The sequence below is a fragment of the Corvus cornix genome, chromosome 1 (genome assembly GCF_000738735.6).
Source record: "Corvus cornix cornix isolate S_Up_H32 chromosome 1, ASM73873v5, whole genome shotgun sequence".
NCBI lineage: Eukaryota > Metazoa > Chordata > Aves > Passeriformes > Corvidae > Corvus > Corvus cornix.
Window position 1 is genome coordinate 55,987,677 of NC_046332.1, and position 20,151 is coordinate 56,007,827.

Genomic DNA, 20,151 nt, shown 5'->3' on the forward strand with positions numbered 1-20,151 from the left:
TTCCTCCTCGCTCTCCTTTTCCTGCCCCAACTTCGTGATGGATTGGGGACTCCCCCTGCCATTGTCCCACTGTCTCACACCACTCTCTGACACCTCTTGTGCGGCAGTGTGCTGTGCAGGCACGATGCAGGTGACAACTGGCACGTAACAGGGGGACTGGTCTGTGCCACGCAGGCAGGGCACCTACTCCTGCAGCAGGGAGAGAAGCTCAAAGTGCAGAAGGGGTATCTCAGTGTGGTTCAAATGGAGCTCTCCCTGAATTTCAATGAGCCCATTATTGTTGCCTGCTTGCTCACAGTTAATCCCCCCATGTGGTATTAGCTTCAAGAAGGATGACTTGGTCGTGTTGTTGTGCTGCTGAACACACTGAGCTAGCTGTGAGAGGGGCAGATTGTGCCCCCAAAACGTTTGAGTGCTTCCCAATCCTCGTATGATGATTGCTGTCTAAGATTGCAGTTCTCCTTATTTCTCCTTCCCACAGGGGATTGCCTTTCCCCCAAATACAGATGAGAAATACAGTTTGATCTGTGTTTTATTCTGCAGGAAGTACGTGGAGAAAACCTGTGAGAGGCTTCAAGAGACACCCTCATGGGGCAGAGTTTTTTGGCCCTTTTCTCTGAGAAAGATGCAGACAGTACTAAGAGGTGATGGAGCCTTCAGTGGTGAAGAGCCTGTGAGCTCTTTATGGGCTCAAAGCAGCAGAGCATCCCTCCCCAGAGGAGACAGGAGCGCAGCTGAGCACAGTGAAGGAGCTCCAGCCACAGGACTGTAATTCCAAGCCCATCTCCCCTGTAATCAGGTTGCAGCTGCATCTGCCCCATCCCATTTGTCCCAGGGACAACCACAGGATAGTTTTCCAGAGAGGATGCCCTGCTCCATATGGATCTGGAGGCTATTTCTTTTTTTTTTGGAAGGGGTTGTAATGCAGCCAGGATGCCATTGGACTAAATTTCATCCAAGCCACATCTTACACAATTTTCTAGTCCTTCTTACCCTGCCAGCTCAAAAATTGTCCCATCTTCTAAAAACCTCAATTACAAAGCAATGAGGAATGTAATGGAGCATGGAAAACACCAGTGAGAAATACATTCAGATGAAAAAAATAAGAAAACTTTCCTGGGAGAAATCTCCTGAACCCTGGAGGTATAAGAAACTTCTCTCCTGGACTTCTCTCTCTTTTTATTGTTTAACAAGCAGTCCCCACCCTCATGTTTGGTTTCAAGGTGGTCAGACCTTGGAAATGTAGTCTCTTTGTGTATGTCGAATCTCTGTTTTCTCATGGCTTTGTAGTGGAACAAGGTACAAATATCAAGGTCCAGCGCAATATACAAATTAATATTAATACAGAAATATTAATGGTGTCTCCATTTGGCTAAGGACAACCTCAGTTTTGCAAGAAGGAAGCAGGATCTCTACAGTTTCAGGAATGTTTGAGCATTGTGATGGAGACCCACAAAGCACTTAGATGTGCTAAAGCTGAAATGACCAACAGGCTTCCAACTATTTAAAAACCAAAGTGACTTTAGAAATTTCTATTTAGATAGATGTGACAACGGCAGAGGCATGTGAGAGGCCCATGCTAGCTTTCCTCCAGGACTGCAAACATAGTTTGGCCATCTGGCACCTGAGACTAGGAAGTTTAAATTGGATTTTAATAATACATCGCACTGTCTGATACCAAAGGAAACTCACTCTGCTTACACCTTGAAGACTGCAGCCTGTGCTGAATCACAAAGCGTGGAGGAAATCTGCTGTTTCTTTTCAAAAGGGTGTCGAGCACTTTGCTATAAAGAAAAATAAAACTAACCCCACAATAAAAGTAAATGACTTGAGCATGTCATTTCTGTTTTACAAAGGAAGTGGCAATTAGGTGACATGTGTGTAAATTCCCCAGCAATACTGCTGAACACAAAGCACACACCAATTTGATTCTGTTCTTGGGAATCCTTTACCAACCCACCTCCTAGAAGGAAATTATCACACTCAACCCATCATTTCTTCATGAGCTCTGAAAAGCTGGGGTTTCTTTCCTCGTTTGTTTCTCCAGAGAAACTGAAAGGTTTGGAGATTGAAAACCTAATAATGGCTCTTAAAACAAACTGACTTTTAAAATTAGAGACTAATGCAAGAGATAGGAGAGAAGAAAGATGGTAGTTAGCAAGGTTTGCCACTCCTTCCAAACTTGGTATTCCATCTTGAAACAGCTGGAAATCATTTCCTGCTCTGACCCAGGCAAAGCATTATCCCTGGGTCCCAGGGCAGCATGCATGGCTTGCATGGCTCCCTTTCACTCCTTCCCACTATCACCTGTGTAAAGGCTTCAGTTCCTAAATAGCTGGGGTAAATTATTAATCACATGTGCTCTTTAACTAGCTACCACATGGTTTTCACCTTCCAAACTGGAACCAGCTGAACTTTTTCCTTCAGGATGAAAAATATGTCTGGATGCAGGCATGTGGGTTTCTCTGCATCTTTCATAATGTGTTTGCTAAAGAAGGCTAAAAAAAGGTTTCTGTCCATCTCTGCCCACCTGTGTCCTCTGTACTTGTTGCAGCTTGAATTGCAAAGACCACAGTGATGCATATTATTTTGAGGAAGTCTCACCAGAGCTCCCTGCAAGGGCAGGACCTCTACCTGGCCACCACCACCTCGTGCAACAAGTGATCCTCAGAGGGTTTTGGGACAACGGGTACCTGGTCTGAAATCTGAGCCAAAAAATGTATGTGCCTCACAGGAGGGATGGAGGTGGATGGGCTTTGAGACAAGGGCCATGTTGTCTGAACACAGAGCTGGCTGCAGGTGACCATCCTCAATCCAGATGTAGAGCCAATCCCATCTTCACTGGCCTGCAGACATTGTCCCTGGATGTGTGCTGAGAAGTGGTGAAATGCAGTGATTAGCTGCACAATAAAAACCTTGTCATGGAGAAAATCATTGGCCAAAAGGTCTGCAGCTGAGCTGGAGAGACATCAGCCCTTGTTTTATCCCTGCCTGGGGAGCCTCAGCCCTACTCTGCACTGCCAGATTTGGCATCACCAAGCTCTTGGTGCATGTGCTCTGTAGTTGAATCAGCCAGCCTCCACGCTGCCAGGCAAGAGCTACAGGTTTGTTGTCAACACAGCTTTATGGGACATTACAATCCTCCCCAACTTTACATGCTGGGAGAGGTGAACCAATTATCTGTTTCCCTGGAGATTACCTACAGCTTTTGTTTGTCCTGCTAACAGCCCTTCTTCTCCATCAGCAGTTACCTTCTGGAGGTGGTCCATCTGCTGTGCGTCGAGCACACAGCTGCAGTAGGCTACATCTGCAGCACATCTGCAGGCAGGGATGGAGCACATCTGCCACATTTCTAAGGCTAGCATTCTGGTTCCCTTGAACCCAGACTCTGGCTTCATGCACTGGTCTCTGAAATGCTGCCTTTCCCAGGACATGCACCTGCTGTGCAGGGGGAGGGTCTCTGGTCCGTCTTCTGCACAAGGGCAACATCGTTCCTGGCAGGTGTTTGCCCCCTGTCAATGGTGGGGACCTTCAGTGATGGAGAAACCACAGCTTTCTTGGTCTTCTCCAGTGTTTCCTTATATTCACTTTTAAAAGTCTTCCATGCCTTATCGTCTAATTTCTCACTTTTACCATTAAATAATTTTCCACTAGACTTGACTACCCTTCCCTGACTGCCCTTTTGGTCCATCCATCTTACAGCTTGTCTTTGCAGTACTCTTGCCCAAATTGCACAGTTCAGTCCCACTGAGGGCTTTGAGAGAAGACCATCAAGTGGAGAAGTGCAGAATTACCTCGTGTTTCCACACTGGGACACATGTTCATACATCCAGTACAAGACTTACCTTGTTTACAGCAACAAGATACCATTGAGTTATGTTCAGCCTGTAACCCACTTCCCCAAAACTCCTCCTGGTAATTCCCTGGTGTGATTGTGCAAAGGTGTTTTTTGCTGTGCAATACAGAATTTTGTGTTTGACCAGTCAAATGTGAGTCTGGATATTTCTTAAACTATTATTTTTTTAAATTCTTAGTCTATGCATTAACCTACATGCAACCTCTTCTAGCTTCATGTCACTAGCAAAAGTTCCTTCTTTTCTATTCCCAGGTTGTTACTGAATATGTGAAGTGCCATCAGACTTGGCACAAACCACAGATCACTGCCTGAGCACCCTTTCAGCCTGTGAGATGAGACTATGGCACTGAGAACTCGTCTCCAGCTATGGTTTTCCAGACACTTTTGCAACCACCTCAAATAATTTAATCTACACAATACCTTCCCAGCTGTGAAAAGTTAAGATGTGTGACATTTACTGACTCTCCCCCTAACTTGTCATGAAAAAAACATTTAGATTGGTCTGGCAGAACTCAATACAATTAGATCTGTTTGATGCATGCTGGTTGTTATTAATCTCCTTATTTTCTCCCAAGCACTTACAAAATCGTGTGTGATTTGTTACAGGAGGGTTTATGGAAGTGATGTTGAGCAGTTGTGAGCTACCAGACTTAATGCTGGAGTCCTGAAGTCCATGGTAACCAGCCTCTGTCAGGAGTACTGAGGGCAAAGACATGCTTTAGGTCCTGGATATTTTGAATGCTCTGTGCATGGCAAAATAATAGGACTTTTGATATTTAATTAAAACAAGTATCTTTCCTATCCATGCAGAAATGTGCTGTAAGTATTTTGCAGGCAGAATAGGAGTGTTCAATAGGAAATGCTTGGGCAGCCCTGGAAGCTGTGGCAAAGCTGAACTCACCTCCTGCTTAGGTGGAACTAAGCCCTGACTTGCTCATGGTGGGGCTCCTTGGAGTCACATGCAAGAGGAATAGGATGCCAGGCTTCTTGGAAGGCAAACAGGGGCTTATTGGTTGCTCTGGGGGTGAGACAGCAACTAAGGTTTTGGTTCACTCTAATGGATTCTGGGTGTCCAGGGCCATGGGTCTGTGGTTAGGCTCAGACCTTTTCTTGGCTACCTTGTACACAGTTGTCATGTACTCCTAAGGAACTGCAATTGTTCACAAAAAAGGAGGGCAGATATGGGCCTTGAGAGAGAAAAAACCCCTTTATGTATGCATAATTATTGCAAATGGAGGATCCATGAGTCTTTTCAGGTGTGTAGGCAAGGAAGAATCTCATGGTTGCCTCCAGCACAACTGGATGCACTGAGGGGCACTTAACCCCAACGGCTTGGTCTGGAAAAAATAGTCCTCCCATTAGTAGTACCTCCACAGTTTCCCTTATTGCTGGCCTAAGAATGTGTTTCAGGTCCTTAAACGTGGCAGGAAATACCCTGGATGAGTAAGCTGCTCCCCAGCTCCAATGAGCACATTGTTCCTTCTACAGCACTCACAAACACACGGTGTGGTTCAGTTTCCATTCCTGATGTTTTCCCACACCAAGCCTAGATGCCCTTACTTTTTTTTCTAATTTTATTCTACGGCATGGCGTACTTGTTTCTATATATCTTTCTCAGAGGATCACTGCATCAATAGGGTCTGTGCAATTCCAGCCATGACAGGTGCCTTCAGCTGCTGCTGAAACTGTGTAAGGCACCCAAAAATAAGTAAAACTGCAAAGTTCCAGGGCAAATCTAGTTTATTGGGATTTATTGCAGCCATGAAAGAGGAGGGGGTTGGCTGGAGCTGAAACCCCCCCAGGCTCCTATCTTGTGGCAGGATGTACTGAGCTCTGCCCTTCCCACATGAGCACAAGGGGAGCTGCTTCCTGCAGTGGGAACTCTATGGCTGGTGTTTTCAGAGGAAGATCTGGTTTCTGCTGTGCCAAATGCCAGGTTCTGACAAGCCAGGCAACGTCCTCTGCGTACGCCTTCTGGTTAGGATCTGGGGGACGTGTAGAAATCATGCCTGAACTATGAAAACAGTTCTGTTCTCACATCAGAGGTTCCAGTACACCAGCACGTAGGAGCACTCATTCCCTTTAAACAGAGCTGGTTTTTATCAAAATTAAAAAAAAAAAAAAAGGAAAATGGGAGAAAAAAAAAAAGGCAAGTGAGCCACAGTTTTGCTTCCGTGATTGCTTAAGCCACTCAATCTGAAGCCAAGGTGCTGAATTTCCAAACACTTTTTATGGGTAATTTCCCTTCACCTTCTCACATCCTCAAGAAAAGTCTGATTTTCATAACCACTGTATTTGGGGTTTTCTTACTCTCTCTATAACTTTTTCTACCATGTAAGATATTTTAGATCAGGCTTATAAAAAAGGCTAAGGAATATGACTATGGTCATCCAAAAGTTACTATTCTTATGGCATAATTTGACTAATGAAAATTTAATTATATTTCAGGGAACTGTATGCCATTTTGCTGCATTATTTTTGTACCTCACAGCTTGTGCTATTAAAAGATTGCAGCTGATACAGAGTGATATGGGAGGATGCCAGCTGGATTCAGATAATTTAATCAGATTACTTTGGCTTTGAAATCTCTTCATAGGTTAGTTATGAAATTTCCTATTAATTTTAGGGCATTCCTGCTTGCTTCTGAGGGCTCTAACAGCATTAGCTTGAAACCTCAGAAATTATTTGAGAGAGATATTTGATGTTCTTGTTCTTACTCTGTTTCCTTCTAGTCATTTTTTTCTGAAGTTCCAGCTTGGGATGGGTGTTGAATAGTTTCTGAAAGTATGTGAGTGCACTTTATTTTAAAGGTTGTTGTCCGCATATCCAAAATCAGCTGCCTTTACACATTTGAAAGACTTAACTCCATTTTCATGTGCAGTCCTTTCTACAGCTTTTAAATTTGGAAATTTCTTGTTTGAATAAAAGACATGCAGCTGCAAAAGCTTGTAAAATAGTTACAAATTCAGTTTTTTCCCCTGCATTGATACGCTGGGGTGGATCATAACAGTTACTGGGTGGGCAATACTTGAGTGGAAGAAAAAGCAACTACTGGTGCTGGATACCACAAGCAGAAAGAGGAATAAATAACTGAAGCCCAACTAACTTCATGTTGCTGGGAAAAAATGCCCACCAGAAGGACATCAGATAACAGAGCACTCTGCCTAGCAAGGTAATTATGATTCAAACAGGAGATTTCTTCAAGGCAAGATGAGATAAACTCTCCCCAAGTATGGTGTTGGCAGCATGGTGGCACGGGAGGAAGGTGAGGGGCTGTGGGCTCCAGCTGGTGTACGGTGACTTGCTTCCCTTCCCAGCACTTCTTCATTGCCTTTAGCCTCTCCTGTTCCCAAGGGACACACGGGCAGGAGGCTGGCAGGACGCCCACTGCATTTCACAGGAAGGAGCCAGGGCCAAGATAACCAACATCAGATAAACCCAACATCAACCCTGTTTTGGACACAGGACAGAGGGATGCACCAAATAAGGACAGTCAGGGTCTGATTTCCAAGGGTTTGAGCTTATCTGAGCCTGCTTGCTCGCTTCTTATCGAGTGAGGATGTATCTGGTGCCTGTGCTGGTGCCAGTACTGGCTGGTTTTTTTTCAGCTTCTTATTACAGAGAAAAGGGAACTTCTGCTGTGTTTAAAGAGCAGGGGTGGGAAGAAAACCCCACTGACAGCATATGCCTTATGACAGCACTAGCACATTCATTGTGAAAGTGATGGGCAGCTAATGATGTCAGTGTAGGAAAAAACCCAAAGCGTGTTTGTTTTCTTTTTTCTCTCAAAAGCTCTGGCCTGAGAAGGGGCTGCAGAAACAATCACTGCCTGGGAAATCAGGGCAGTATTTAAAAAAAAAAAAAGAAGTGGGGGAGAAAGGAGGATATATAAGTAGTGCCAGCTGGATGTGAAATCAATCTGGCACTTCAAAATAATGAAAATATTTCTTTCCCATTCATTTGGTCTGGCATGTAACATCAGCGCTGCTGCCACATCATTATTCAGAGTTAGCATGCTGGAAAGGAGACACCAGCAGAGACCCAATTGCTGCTCAGCCCCCCCCAGAACAGGACATTGTTGTGGGACAGTGCCGCAGATACAGCACCACAGAGAAGGATGCTCCAAGCAGGAGCATTCCCTGGATCCAGGACAGCAGATAGAGAGGGGCCCTCAGAAAAAAAAAAACAACTTTGCAGTTTGCAGGAGTAGCCACGGAAAAAAGGGAGGGGCAACTGCAGCTGAGATAAAAGGGGGCTGATGGCAATGGCACAAGCTTTTCTATGTAAAATCTTGCATTATTTGAGTCAGGCCTCATTAATTCAGTAGGCATTTTAGGTCAGAGCTTCCTATACACAGGAGATGAGAAGAATGTCCACAAAACAAATGGCGCAGCATTGTGTCAGTCTCTGTTGACTGTTCTGAGCATCCCAGTTTGCAACAGGAGGATTGAACTTCTTCAGTCTTCTCTAGCTGACCCTTGTTCCCAGCCACCTCTCTTGGAGTTATGCTGCCACCGGTAAGTGCTGTCAAAACAACAAGGAAAAGCAACTTCCACTTCCCTGGGCTTTGGGTACACGCACAGCTGCTCCCCTTTTCTACAGCCAAGTCTGGGAGCTGTGGGGATGAAGAGCCATTCCAGTGAATGATGCACCTTGTCGAGCAGGTAAACCTGGAAGAGCTGAGCAGGGAGATACATTCCACACTTTGCTTTAATGCCTGCACGGGGGCCACTCTGTGGTTAAGATGAGCCAGAGATGCTGGAGAGCCAGAAAAGCCCATTTGGGGGAGCACAGGGGTGCAGGCTGTTCCTGTGCTGGGACAGGAAGGAGGTGGCACCTCCCCATCTGGGGAGAGGCCATGTGCTCAGCCTCTCGGACACTCCACCCCTGGTCTAGGGTTGACATTGACATCGCTTTTTGTAAAACAAGATGTGCCAGAAGCTGTGTGTCACGCATTCCAGTTTTCAGCTGGAATGGACTTAGCAAGGGAAAACTTCAGACCTACCTGGACAAGCAACAGAGGGACACTGGTGAAGAAGAAGGACCAAAAACAAGTTGGGAAAATGAAAGGAGTCTCCATGGACTGATAAAAAAGGAAGCTGCTGTAAATCAAGCTGAGTTAGACCTTGCAAATGCAGCAAGAATCTAAGTTCTTTCTGTGGTGTAAAGAGAAAGCAAACAAGAGGTGAATAAGGAGCAGTGAGGGAAGAGGCAGGAGGTGTTCAGGTAGTCCATCAAGTTAAAAACCCATTATAATTCAGTTTTCTACAAGCAAATGTTAAATACTTGGGGTAAAATCAGGGAAAATTTTAGGAATTAGGGCCTGAAAATTCAGGGACACACACCATGGGTAAAAACAAAGCCAGTCAGTGCACCTTACCACAGAGATAAAATCATCTCCATGCCAGAACCCCTAAAGCCTCATTCACTAGATCGCATGAAATCTTTAATCCAACATTAACTACTTTTTTGGTAAACCTACTCAGTCAGAGGTGCTAACCCACATAAAATGGGAGATTATTCCTAGCCAGCTGGTCACTGTTGCCTTGATGTTACAAAAGGCCTACAACAAAATTTGAAGGGCAAATAAAAATTAAAAGTATGTTCAGGGTGAAAAAAACCCTACCTCAGTCTGAAAAAATTCAGACTAGGGTTAGCAGGGGTGGCTCAAGCTAGCCTAGTCTGAATGACAAACAATAGATGGGTAGGTAATTGATATAAAATTGATTTTCTAGGCAGGAGAGATTAAATAGACCTAATACAGCTGAATTTCAACAGATGATTTTGATGTGTAGATACCTGGAAAATTATCAGGGAAGTTGAAGAAGATGGGGATTAGTGTAAGAATGATGAGATAGGTAAAGGTATGGCTCACAGTGAGAAACAGCTCTTGTGTTTTACGGGAGCATCAAGCTGGAGGGAACCTGCCACTGGCACTCCTTACGCATTGGTCCTCAATTTGCTTTTCTGAAATACTCACAGGACTGCTTTTGGCACAGACAAGTGGGAGCACCCTGGTGAACCCTTCTTTATTTCACTGTGACTACAGAGCAGGATCAGGGCAGTTTTGGTGAAGAACTGGCTGAGTTTGAGGAGGGGGCTAGTATATGGAAGGTGAGATGGGGTAACACAGAACTGCAAAGTGATGCACAAAGGAAATGTTGTGCTATGCTCTGGGAAATTTGTCCATTGAAAAGCATCTGGCCTGGAGAGACCATGGAGAACAAAAGCAAGGTGGCCATGAAAATGCAAAGCAGACCGAATAGGTGCAAAAGCTAGCATGGAGGAGGGACATACAGAGTCCTAACAAAGGCACTGGCAAGCCATGAATTATACAACTCACTTTCAGGAGAGAGATATTTTACTGAAATCAACTGCAGATAAAGATATAAAACTGGGTTAAGGGGAAAAAAATTACCTAATTGATGAAAGGTAAGTAAAATATTTGGCTTGTTTTCCTTAGCAAAACTGTGGCTGTGAATAGTTATGGTTGCTGTCTATTGAACTAATGCAGGTAACCCCAAAGGAGGGATACAAATGATTTAAGCTGGGCAGATGGTTGACACAAAAACAAATGTGTCTGAAGTGTCTGCTGTTAACTAAGGCTGGAAATGAGAATATGTCTCCAGCTTGAGAGCAGTGAGGCTCTGGGACAGCCTTCAGACAGAGGCAAATGCCCAGCTGTCATGAAGATGGATTTTGCAGAGGATGAGAAAGAACTGTAAGCAAGGGGGCAAGACTTGAAGTTATACATGTTTAATTCCCACCCTATCTTCTTCTGTTTGAGTAGCCAGCAATCCCTTGATGAGCCTCACAGCGGACTCTGTTTGCTCTGCACTATATCAATGTTTATCTCATTCACAGTAGAAAATGCAAACCTGGGAAATGGGAATTTCAGCCAGAGTTGGAACGCTGCGGTGCCCTCACTCACAAGCTTTGAAGGGCAGATCTGCCTCCAGGTTTCAGCAGACTGTTCTTCAGTCATCTTCCATTCATCTCTCGGAATGGGAGCTAAGTAACTCCCGGCCTGTTCCATAACGGAGAGACTGGCCTCTCTAAGAGGTAAAGACATTTCCTTTCTTTGCTTGAAACATCATGAACTTTCAAACTTGGCAAGGCTCCTTTGTGTTTGATCTAATAATAAACCCAAACCATCCATTGCATGAAAGTAATGAGTCTGAACTTGCCTGAACTTGCCTCGGGCAGCTGAGATCCAAAGCTCTGTCATTCCCTCAAAAGCCTTTCTCCTCTTTGCAAGGACAGGATGTTGTTGTGACAAGGCATCCTTGCTGTTTGCTCAGCCTCTCTCCCTCGTGATGAAATCCCTCTATAGCGACTCTGGAGGTCCCACTTCAGCTCTGGTTTTTGGGCATACAAAGCGCTGCCCAACTAATCTCCGCTCTTTTCTATGAGTGATTTATGGAAGCTTGAAGGACATTGAGACTCAGCACATTCTCTGTTTTCCAAAAGTTGGTGTCACGAGAGGGGCACTTTTCCTGCCAGTGGGAACCTGAAAGACCTGATGGGCTTTTCTGGCAGGACTCGATGTCAGTGGAAAGGGCGCCAAGCCGCCTGCGGAGCAGGCGGAAGTACAAATGTGTGTTGGCTTTGACTTCCACTGGGAACTACAGTAAAAATATTTTGACTTGATTTTACAGTTCAGTTTCTCGTTAGCACAAAGCGAATGCTCAGCCAGTGATCAGAAATGCCCTTGCTTAATTTGCATCGGTTCCTGTGCAGTTATTAGGCACAATTGACATGAGAAGAACAAACAAACAACCTCCACACTGAAGAGTGAGTGAAATACTTCTTCTTTTCTCATCAACTTCTTTGTTGCGGTGCCGGTTCTTTTTTAAAAAGAGAATGGTTCTTGTGTCGTCATGAAGTGTTTGCTCTGGGAGGGGAGGAGGGGGAGTCTGCAATGTTTGTTCTGGGTATCTAAATTTAAATGACTAACTTAAGCACATAATCTCCCTAGGCTGCCTCTAAAAACCAATGGAGAGGGAAGGGCTTCTCTAATGAGCAGTTCAAAGGCTCTTGCTTTAGTGAGCAATATTTTATTGCCATGCCATACAATGTTACAGGTGTTTGGGTTTTTTTTTTAATTTTGCCTTCTTCCATGCTTCTGTTCTCCAGTAGGATGTGAAAAGCAAAACCAAGAAGTTCTCTGTATATTTGGGTTTGTTACCATGTCTTCCTATATTTCGTTATGCACATCACAAAATTACTAGAGCACAAGGGAATGAAATAGGTGACTTCCTTCCCCCTTGTATAAAACAAACACTCCACTCTGACGTGGAGTTTGAAGCTCAGCAATTTCCAGCTATGCAGGAGTGGAATCGCTAGTGGAATCCCTTGTACTTGATTCTGGAAAGTGAATTTGGACTCATACAGGCCTGATCCAAATCTCATGGAAATCGGGAAGCCCACGGTTTAGTAACTGTTACACTGAATTATTCCCAAATCCATTTAGTCCATCATCCTATTTAGTGCAAAGATCACCAGCAGATGCTTTTGGTGAATGCTGAAATGGGTTTGCAGCTGGCAGGCTGGGACATTTGCTCATATCCTAATCCTCCACAAACAGCAGCCAGCTGAATTCAGCTCCGACACGGGGATGTTAGTTTCCCTTCTGCATGTTTTCTTAGCATTAACCATTAAAAATAAAAATTTTCTTACCTCCATATAATAGGGAGGAGCTGTATCTTGCCTTTAGAAATGCAGCGTTCTTATATGAAAATCAAAGAGAAAATGTTTAGACGAAATGACCAAGAGTACTCAGAGAGCAGTTATCAGGTGAACACCGTTAAATAGGAAAGATTTATTGAGCTGGATCCCTAGGGGTATCCCTAGGCCTGGGTTCAGGCCTATTCAGTATTTTCATTAATAATTTGGATGAAGGGGTAGAGAGCTCTTTTATCAGAATTTCAGCTAAGAGTGAGAGACACCAGAGAGGAGGGGATTAGCACTCAGGAGATCTCAGTAATTAGAGGAATGGGATGGAAAGAAACAGGATGCAATTTAGTGAAGACAAGCACAAATCTGCACCTATGATGAAATATTCAGCTCCACTGGCACATGGTGGGAGAGAGTAGCCAGATAAAGCTCTGCTGCAAAGGAGCTGGAGGTTCTGATGGAGCAATGACTCAGCTGTGGAAGGAAGGAACATTGGGCTGGGTTGGACAGATGGGGATGCTGCACATTAGACATGGGGGACAAGCCCTTCAGCTGAATGACTGGGACTGGTTTCTGGCATTACACCTTGGGAAAGGCATCACTCCAAGTCCCAAGGAGAGCAAGACTCCAGAGAGAAGAGTGAAACGCTTCGTATTTAGCCTAGGGTAAACAAAGCTGAAAGGAGACACAAAAACAGTCTTCAAGAGCAGTCAGTCTGCCAAAAAGAGGAAGGTGGTGAGCTGTTCTGTGTCCAGAAACTATCCTCTGTGGTTTAACCACGGTTTTCTGTGGTTAGAAAAAAAGACAGAGGGAGAGAGAAATTGAGATGGTAGATAAGCTGACTTTACTGATTTACTTATGAAGTGCCTTGGGGCATAAAGCACATGATCAAACATAGCTGAATTACTGTAGCTTAATGAGTTATTGCCTGCTGGCTGAACCATACTAATTAACCATGTGTGTGCTCTCGGCCTGCCTCAATTGCCAGATGAAATGGCTTCACTTAAGTACTTGTGCTTTAGTTTGCAGGAGGCAGCCTGAGTGCTTGTGTAGGGTCAGTGATTACAGCTCAGCTGATGGAGGGGTGACTTCTAGGGGATGGAAACTTGTCCTTTAGTGCTCAACAATAACGCTGGCACTGTTATATCAGGGAATGATAAAATGGAGTTGACAGGGGGAGAGGAGCAGAAAACAGACCTAAATATATAAATACGTTACTTCACAGGCTTATGTCAATAGAAGGGGGCTCCATACAAGTGTACTGAAAATGTAATAACACTGAATTTTATAAAAGATATCCGTGGGTTTTTGTGGGACAAGGCTTGTGATACGGTGATTTAAAAAATGTAGCATTAAGAACTCTACAGAGCACTGCACATATTTCTCTTGCAACTGCACAGACACTTGCTTTAAGAGTATCTTCTCTCCTTGGTGTTTTCCAGTAAATTATTCTTTTTGACTCACATCCACCTGGTCTTCTCCAATTGATGCTCTTTGCCATCAGTAATGGCTGTTCATCTGCATTCGATGAGCTGCCTTCTTCCTCTTTCTCTGATAAGTAGTAGCTGTTGGAGTGGAGCCTTCCTGGTACTGCTAAGTGTGGGGTGTTCTCCAGGTTCCTGCTTCCCCTGCCTTCCTTGCCTCCTTCCTCCCTCCCTTCCTCTTTCTTTCCCCTTTGTGGTTGTTTTTCCACTGTTATCACCAGTTTGAGTTATGTGGCTGAGGATGAACGTTTGGATGTTGCAATCTTGGGGAAGTTTTTTGTTCACAGCAGTGCTTCTGTCTGTGTTGTCCCACTGAAGCAACTTATCCCTTTGCTTCCAGTGTGCCATCGAGGGAGGCAGCAGACTTGGCGTGTTTGCTTAGCAGACAAGACGCACTTGACTAGTGCTATGTGAAATGGAAACAGAGACTTCTACTTTGTTAGTTTGTTGCTATTTTATGTCATCACGTAAATTAGCCCGGAAGGGGACCTGAGAAAGTTATCTGGTTCCTTTCTCTGCTCAGGGCAGGATCAAATACATCCCTGCCCTTTTTGGCTGATGGTAGCTGAACTTGTTTTGGAAGTCCTGCATTGCTGCAAACTCCTGGCTCCCTGGACAACCTTTCCCTGTACTTTCCTGCATTTGACCACTCCATCTGATCTGAAATACATAGCTGAGGACAATTTAACACACAATTAAGCCTAAACCAGCCAAACTACATTCATTTGCTGCTGTGATCCTGTCAATTCTCTATAGAAAAGAGAAATGCTAGAAATCTTCACAGAGATTATTTGATAACATAACTGTTCTGTAATCTAATTTAATCTAAAAATGATTGTTTTCCCTTCAGGACACAGATTTTTGCATTGAGAGAAAAACTACAACCAAGAGCTCTAATGCTACAGTAGTCATGCATACTCTGCATTTCTTTAGTGCCTGCAACAAAGAAACAACTTTTCATAGCTGTGTTTTACATGTGTATAAGAAGGGGTATTATGTAGCTATTGGTGTAAGGCTTTCTTCCTTTCCCAGAGACATGCTCAAGGCTGAGGATACGTGATTTGGTTGGAGCTAAAATTGGGTCCAGGTCTGGGGATCCTGTCTACTGTAGCACAGAAATAATTAGCATCTGCAGGAAGTTCTTACCCAAATATGGAAAGTCTGTGACTGATTTGAGATGGGGTTTGTCTTATCTGTAGTTTTACTGCAAAGAAATTTTATCTTAAAGCAGTACTTTTGCAGAGTTCTTTCAGTACTGCTAATCCCCCTTGGCATTACCAAGGAAATATCAGACCATAACTATTCCATGGAGATCTCAAGTGAAATCGTCATGCAAGAAGAACGTGAGAACTGCTGAGCAGACTGTATTTCCTGTTATCTGAGAACAATTGCGCATCCACAAGTAGCTGAAAATTGTGGTGCTTCTATGATCCTGCCACGTCCTTCAGCAGATACATTTTGCACAGACCCTTGTACGAAGAGAGAGGTTAAAGAACAAATGAAACATTTTCTCCCGTGCATGTAGAAGGAAATATATGCAGCTTAAAATGAGGAGTGATGCCGGAAAAACAATGCTTGAACTAGGAGGTCATCTTAAAGCAGATGAAAGAAAGTCTATTTCTTACACAATGAGCTATGGACTTCTGGGATTCATTAAAGCAGAAGGCTGTGGGTACTGGTACTACCAGCTAGTTCAAGAAGCTGTTGGATAAATTCATGGACAACAGGTCCATAGAGACACACTAAGGGGAAAAAGCAGGGTTGTACTCACTCAACTCCCTATGCAGCATCTCCTGCTACCATCAGCAGATGCAGGATATGGGGCAAGGCAGGCCATCAATCTTGCCCCAGTAGCGCAAGTTTGATACTCACATGCATCTCCTCCACATCCTACCTGCCCTGCCTGTGACTCCAGAGCCCAACCCACCCACCACAAGGCTAAAAAGGCTCTCACTGGGCTTGCAATAGTCTACGAAACGGGAACTGGCTTATGGGGAAATGAATATTTGGGGTCATTGGCATAAGGGAAACTAGATCTGGATCCAGGTTAGACCTCCACCATCACTGTCCAACAACAGCTGTAGAGGAAGGTTGGTAATAGCAAAACAGGCTAGGAACACCTAGTTATTCCTCAAAACCTGCCAAGATTTGCATCTGGATTCCTGATATTCTCTGCTCCAGGAGAAGAGAGGAGGGACAGACTGTTGGACACACATATTGCCTATTTTTGCTTTCACTACATTTGGTGAGGGTTGGAAATGTGATGTATTTCCCACAACATCAAATAATTCTCAGTAGTGTCACAAATAGCATTGTTTCAGCTCTCTGAGAGATTTTGAACAAGAGTGAAAGACCCTTGAAATTGATATCAATAATTCTGCTGCTCAAGCTGAAGGCAAAACTCCAACAGCTGTTGGAGGGTGTGTGTGGTTTTTTATACCCCGTCTAGCCTCAAGGAGGCAAGACCATCGTAATTAGCTGCTAATTGAAGAACGCGCATCTGAAAAGCACAGTTTCAGAGAACAAAGAGCCAGAGAGACCCATTTCCAGGCCTAATTAGAATTAATTCATTGCTATAAGTAGAAGGTCTCCCACAGTCCTGGGACTCTCTCTTGCCCTCTCCTGAAACACTAGTTTCAACATACTCATACCAATCATAGAAGGCTCAGTGTGACTTGTACAGGTCTTGTGCAACACAGAAATAGCACTGCTTGTTAAAAATTAGTCTAATTTTTTTTTTTCTTTTTTTTTGTAGCCCTGGGCTATGTCTCCCATCTGCTTTTGCTACCTGCCCTTCCCTCCTTTTTTGAATCTTTGTACCAATGAACAAAGTGACAATGTCAGCACTTCTACTACTGCATGAACAGAGATTTTAGAGAAGAAAAGGTTGGCGAAACCAGGCCTCACTGTCTGTGGCACCCTCCTGAAGATGCCTCCAACAGGACTCTCTTCATGCACCTCCCTGAGCTGCTGGAGTCCATTAGTTTTTCCCTCAACAAGTCCACAGCAGGTGTTTTGCACTTGAACTGGGGCTCCACCAGTAACCCTTCAGGTGGTGAGGACATAGGCTGCAGCTTCCAGTCTTCATGTGGTCTCTTAAAAGCCTTCAAGAGCTGATTTCTTTCTTTAAGGCCTGAAGTTCTTTTGAAAAAAACCACCTGCATAGTAAATATCTCAGTAGCAGGTCAACCTACAGTATTTCTATCTTACTTGAGATCATCATTTCTCTCTTACATGTATTTAGTGCCAGCATCTCATTGCTGAGGAATGAGTCACTGCAAGGGCACTCCAGTGAGAAAATGAATGAGACCATTCCCTTACGATAGCCAGTTTTGGTTGTCCAATATAAGGTGCTTTTAAAATAAGCTTGATTTTTTTTTGGAGGATGTTGAACACTTGTCTTTGGAAGACAAATTACTTCAAATTGCTTCAAGTTATGGATCCAAAAAAGAGCAAGACAATAGCTGATTTGGAGAAATGCAAGGTAACACACTGTCATTAGTGATGATCTTGTTATAGAGGAGGTGGCCTGCTGAATTTTGCTGCGCTGGTCTCCCTGAGTAAGGATGTCTAACAAACCTTAGAAGCCTCACAGTTTAATCGTGGGTGTTGGAAGCTGATGCTCCTAAAGCAGACAAATGGCTTAATTTGCAGGAAAGAGGAGTCTGTACTGCTTAGTAGGTGTGAGGTGCCTCATTTATGCTCCAAATATAGATGCATTTCTATATCTTTACTTAGCCATGACTGAAAATCTGGTGTGTGGTACCTCAGTGAGCCTGTGCTGGGGCAAATGTGAACAGCACGCTGCTGAGATTGAGAGACTGAGTTCCTTGAATACCTTTAAATTTCCTGTTGAAGGAAACTGATCTTCTGAAAAAAAAATTTCCAAAGGATTTTCTTCCCACTGGTGCTCATCTGAACCTCTACAGTGCAAGAACAATCTTTCTTTTTTCTGTGTAGTTTAGGAATGTTCTTCTTTCTGTGTGGTGTGTCTTGCATGTTATTACACCTTTCCCACGTTCATTTCTGTGAGGGACAGTATCTACTGCTGTCATAAATGAGGCCAAAAGCCTTACCTTGGCTTTGTATCTCACTGCTGAGAGGAGATGCAGCTGTCACAGTCTGTGCCTTTGCTAAGTGTTCAGTTGGAACCAAATCCAAACCATAATCCCTTCCTCTGTCACCAGGCCCTGGGGCCCCTTCTGTGTAGGAACATCAGCCCGAGAGCTGGCACTTCACATTCCCATCTGACTCAGAGGACCAGAGCTGCTCCCTCAAACTTCCCCATGGCTTAGAGCCCTTCTTTGCCAGGAGCCCACTAGAGGTCTGCAGATATCTTGAGTCTTCTGGTGCCTCATGCTGGGTTAAAGCAACTTGGTAGGCAGAGAGTTGGCTTGTAGAGGGTTGCCAAACTCAACAATGCTCCTCACTTACGAGACAAAATAACACCCTCCTCCTACCCTTCACACAGCCACTGCTCCTGCCCTGCCACCCCACGCTGGTGTGGGCAGTCTGCCTTCTTGTGACCTGGCTTGTGCTGCTACAAACACAGATGCTCCGCACCAGAGGAGTCTCCTTGCACCTTCTGGGAGGCTTGGAGGCTTTCATCAATTTCCTTTGCCAAACATCTAGATTCCCTGTGGGGTCTTCAGTAACTTTACACTTGTCCAGTCCTGCAGGCAGACAAGATGCCTTGACAAGTTCCCAAGTAGTTCACTTTTGCCGAAAACCAGAATTGCCTTCCCTGACACATCTGATTCCGGCTGCAATCATACTTTCAGCTACTCCTTGCAACACTGAGAAGCAGTCACACTGGGACTAGTGGTTTTCCATTAGATCCCAGAGGCTCATATTTGCTGGATTTGTTTGTGTCTGCAGTGGCTCATATTTCTTATGTTAGGTCAGCAGAGCTGGGTAAGGTTGTATAGAAGTCTAATTGTAAAGACTTCAAAGCTATTTTTATTTGACATCTCACTGATCTAGCCTGTAGCAGAGCAATCAGATGACTACAGAGCCAACTGCTTGTTGGGCACTGTTCTCCTCCTGACCTTAGGTCTCCTTCTCTTGAAGGCATGAAGCATGGTATCAGATGAAAACTCCTTTCATGTGTCGTAACAGTTTCTTTTACACATTCTCCCCCTGATCCCCATAATTTTCAGTATAAATGGACTGATTTGGCTTAGAAATTGAACCAGAGATACTGAAACACCATTAAAATGGTGCTGGGACTGCTCTGTACCTAAATTTTACCATATGTTGGCCTGCTTCTAGTGGTGTTTATTGTGTAACCACATCGGCTCAGTAGGAATCTGTCTGGAAAAACAATCAGGGTGTAAATGAATACGTGAAAAGAGCCTCTCTGAGTAAACTCTTACAATGTTGCTAAGGGGCAGTGCTAAGACCATCTTTGATGATTTTGTTCCCAAATGATCCAACCTGCAGAATTGGTTATGACCAGTAAAGGAAGAAGACTGTCCCAGATTGTGCTCAGGAGATATCTTTGCTCATCGTTCTTTGGTCTCTGTGCAATGATGATCATCAGTCCTGGGGATAGGGCCCACACAGAATTCCAGGTAGCACTTTAGTGTGACATTGCAGGGAAGGGGACTGCGACCTGCAACCGGTGGGAAACTGCAATTTGGCAAGTGGCTCTAAGCCTTGTATCTAAACCCCACCTGTGATATTGAGAGGTGCCCATCGATTTAATGCTTGCATGATCTTGCTTTTTGTCAGACAGTCAAAGTCCTTACACCCAGTCTGGAAACCTGAGGTAGCAATGACAAAACTCCTATTGCTCATTTTGGTCATGGGCATAAATGCCACGGAGTCCTTATAGTCACACCCGTGGGGAGCATGTCTGGTACCTCACTTATGTTTTATCTCATAACTACTACAATTTTTAAATGTCTAAGTTTAAACAGAATTTTTCTTGTACTGTTCCCTAAACATTTCTTCCTGAAGTTTGTTATTTACTCTCATTATGCAGCTCAAAATGTCCCAGAATCTGAAAGTTATTTGCTTCACTCCCACAGCTGCCATCTCAACAAACACGTAAATAAAACAAAGATCCTGTGAATGGGGATCTCAAGCAGTTGTGGGTAGGATTAGGGATTAGTGAAAGATGATTCTGCCATT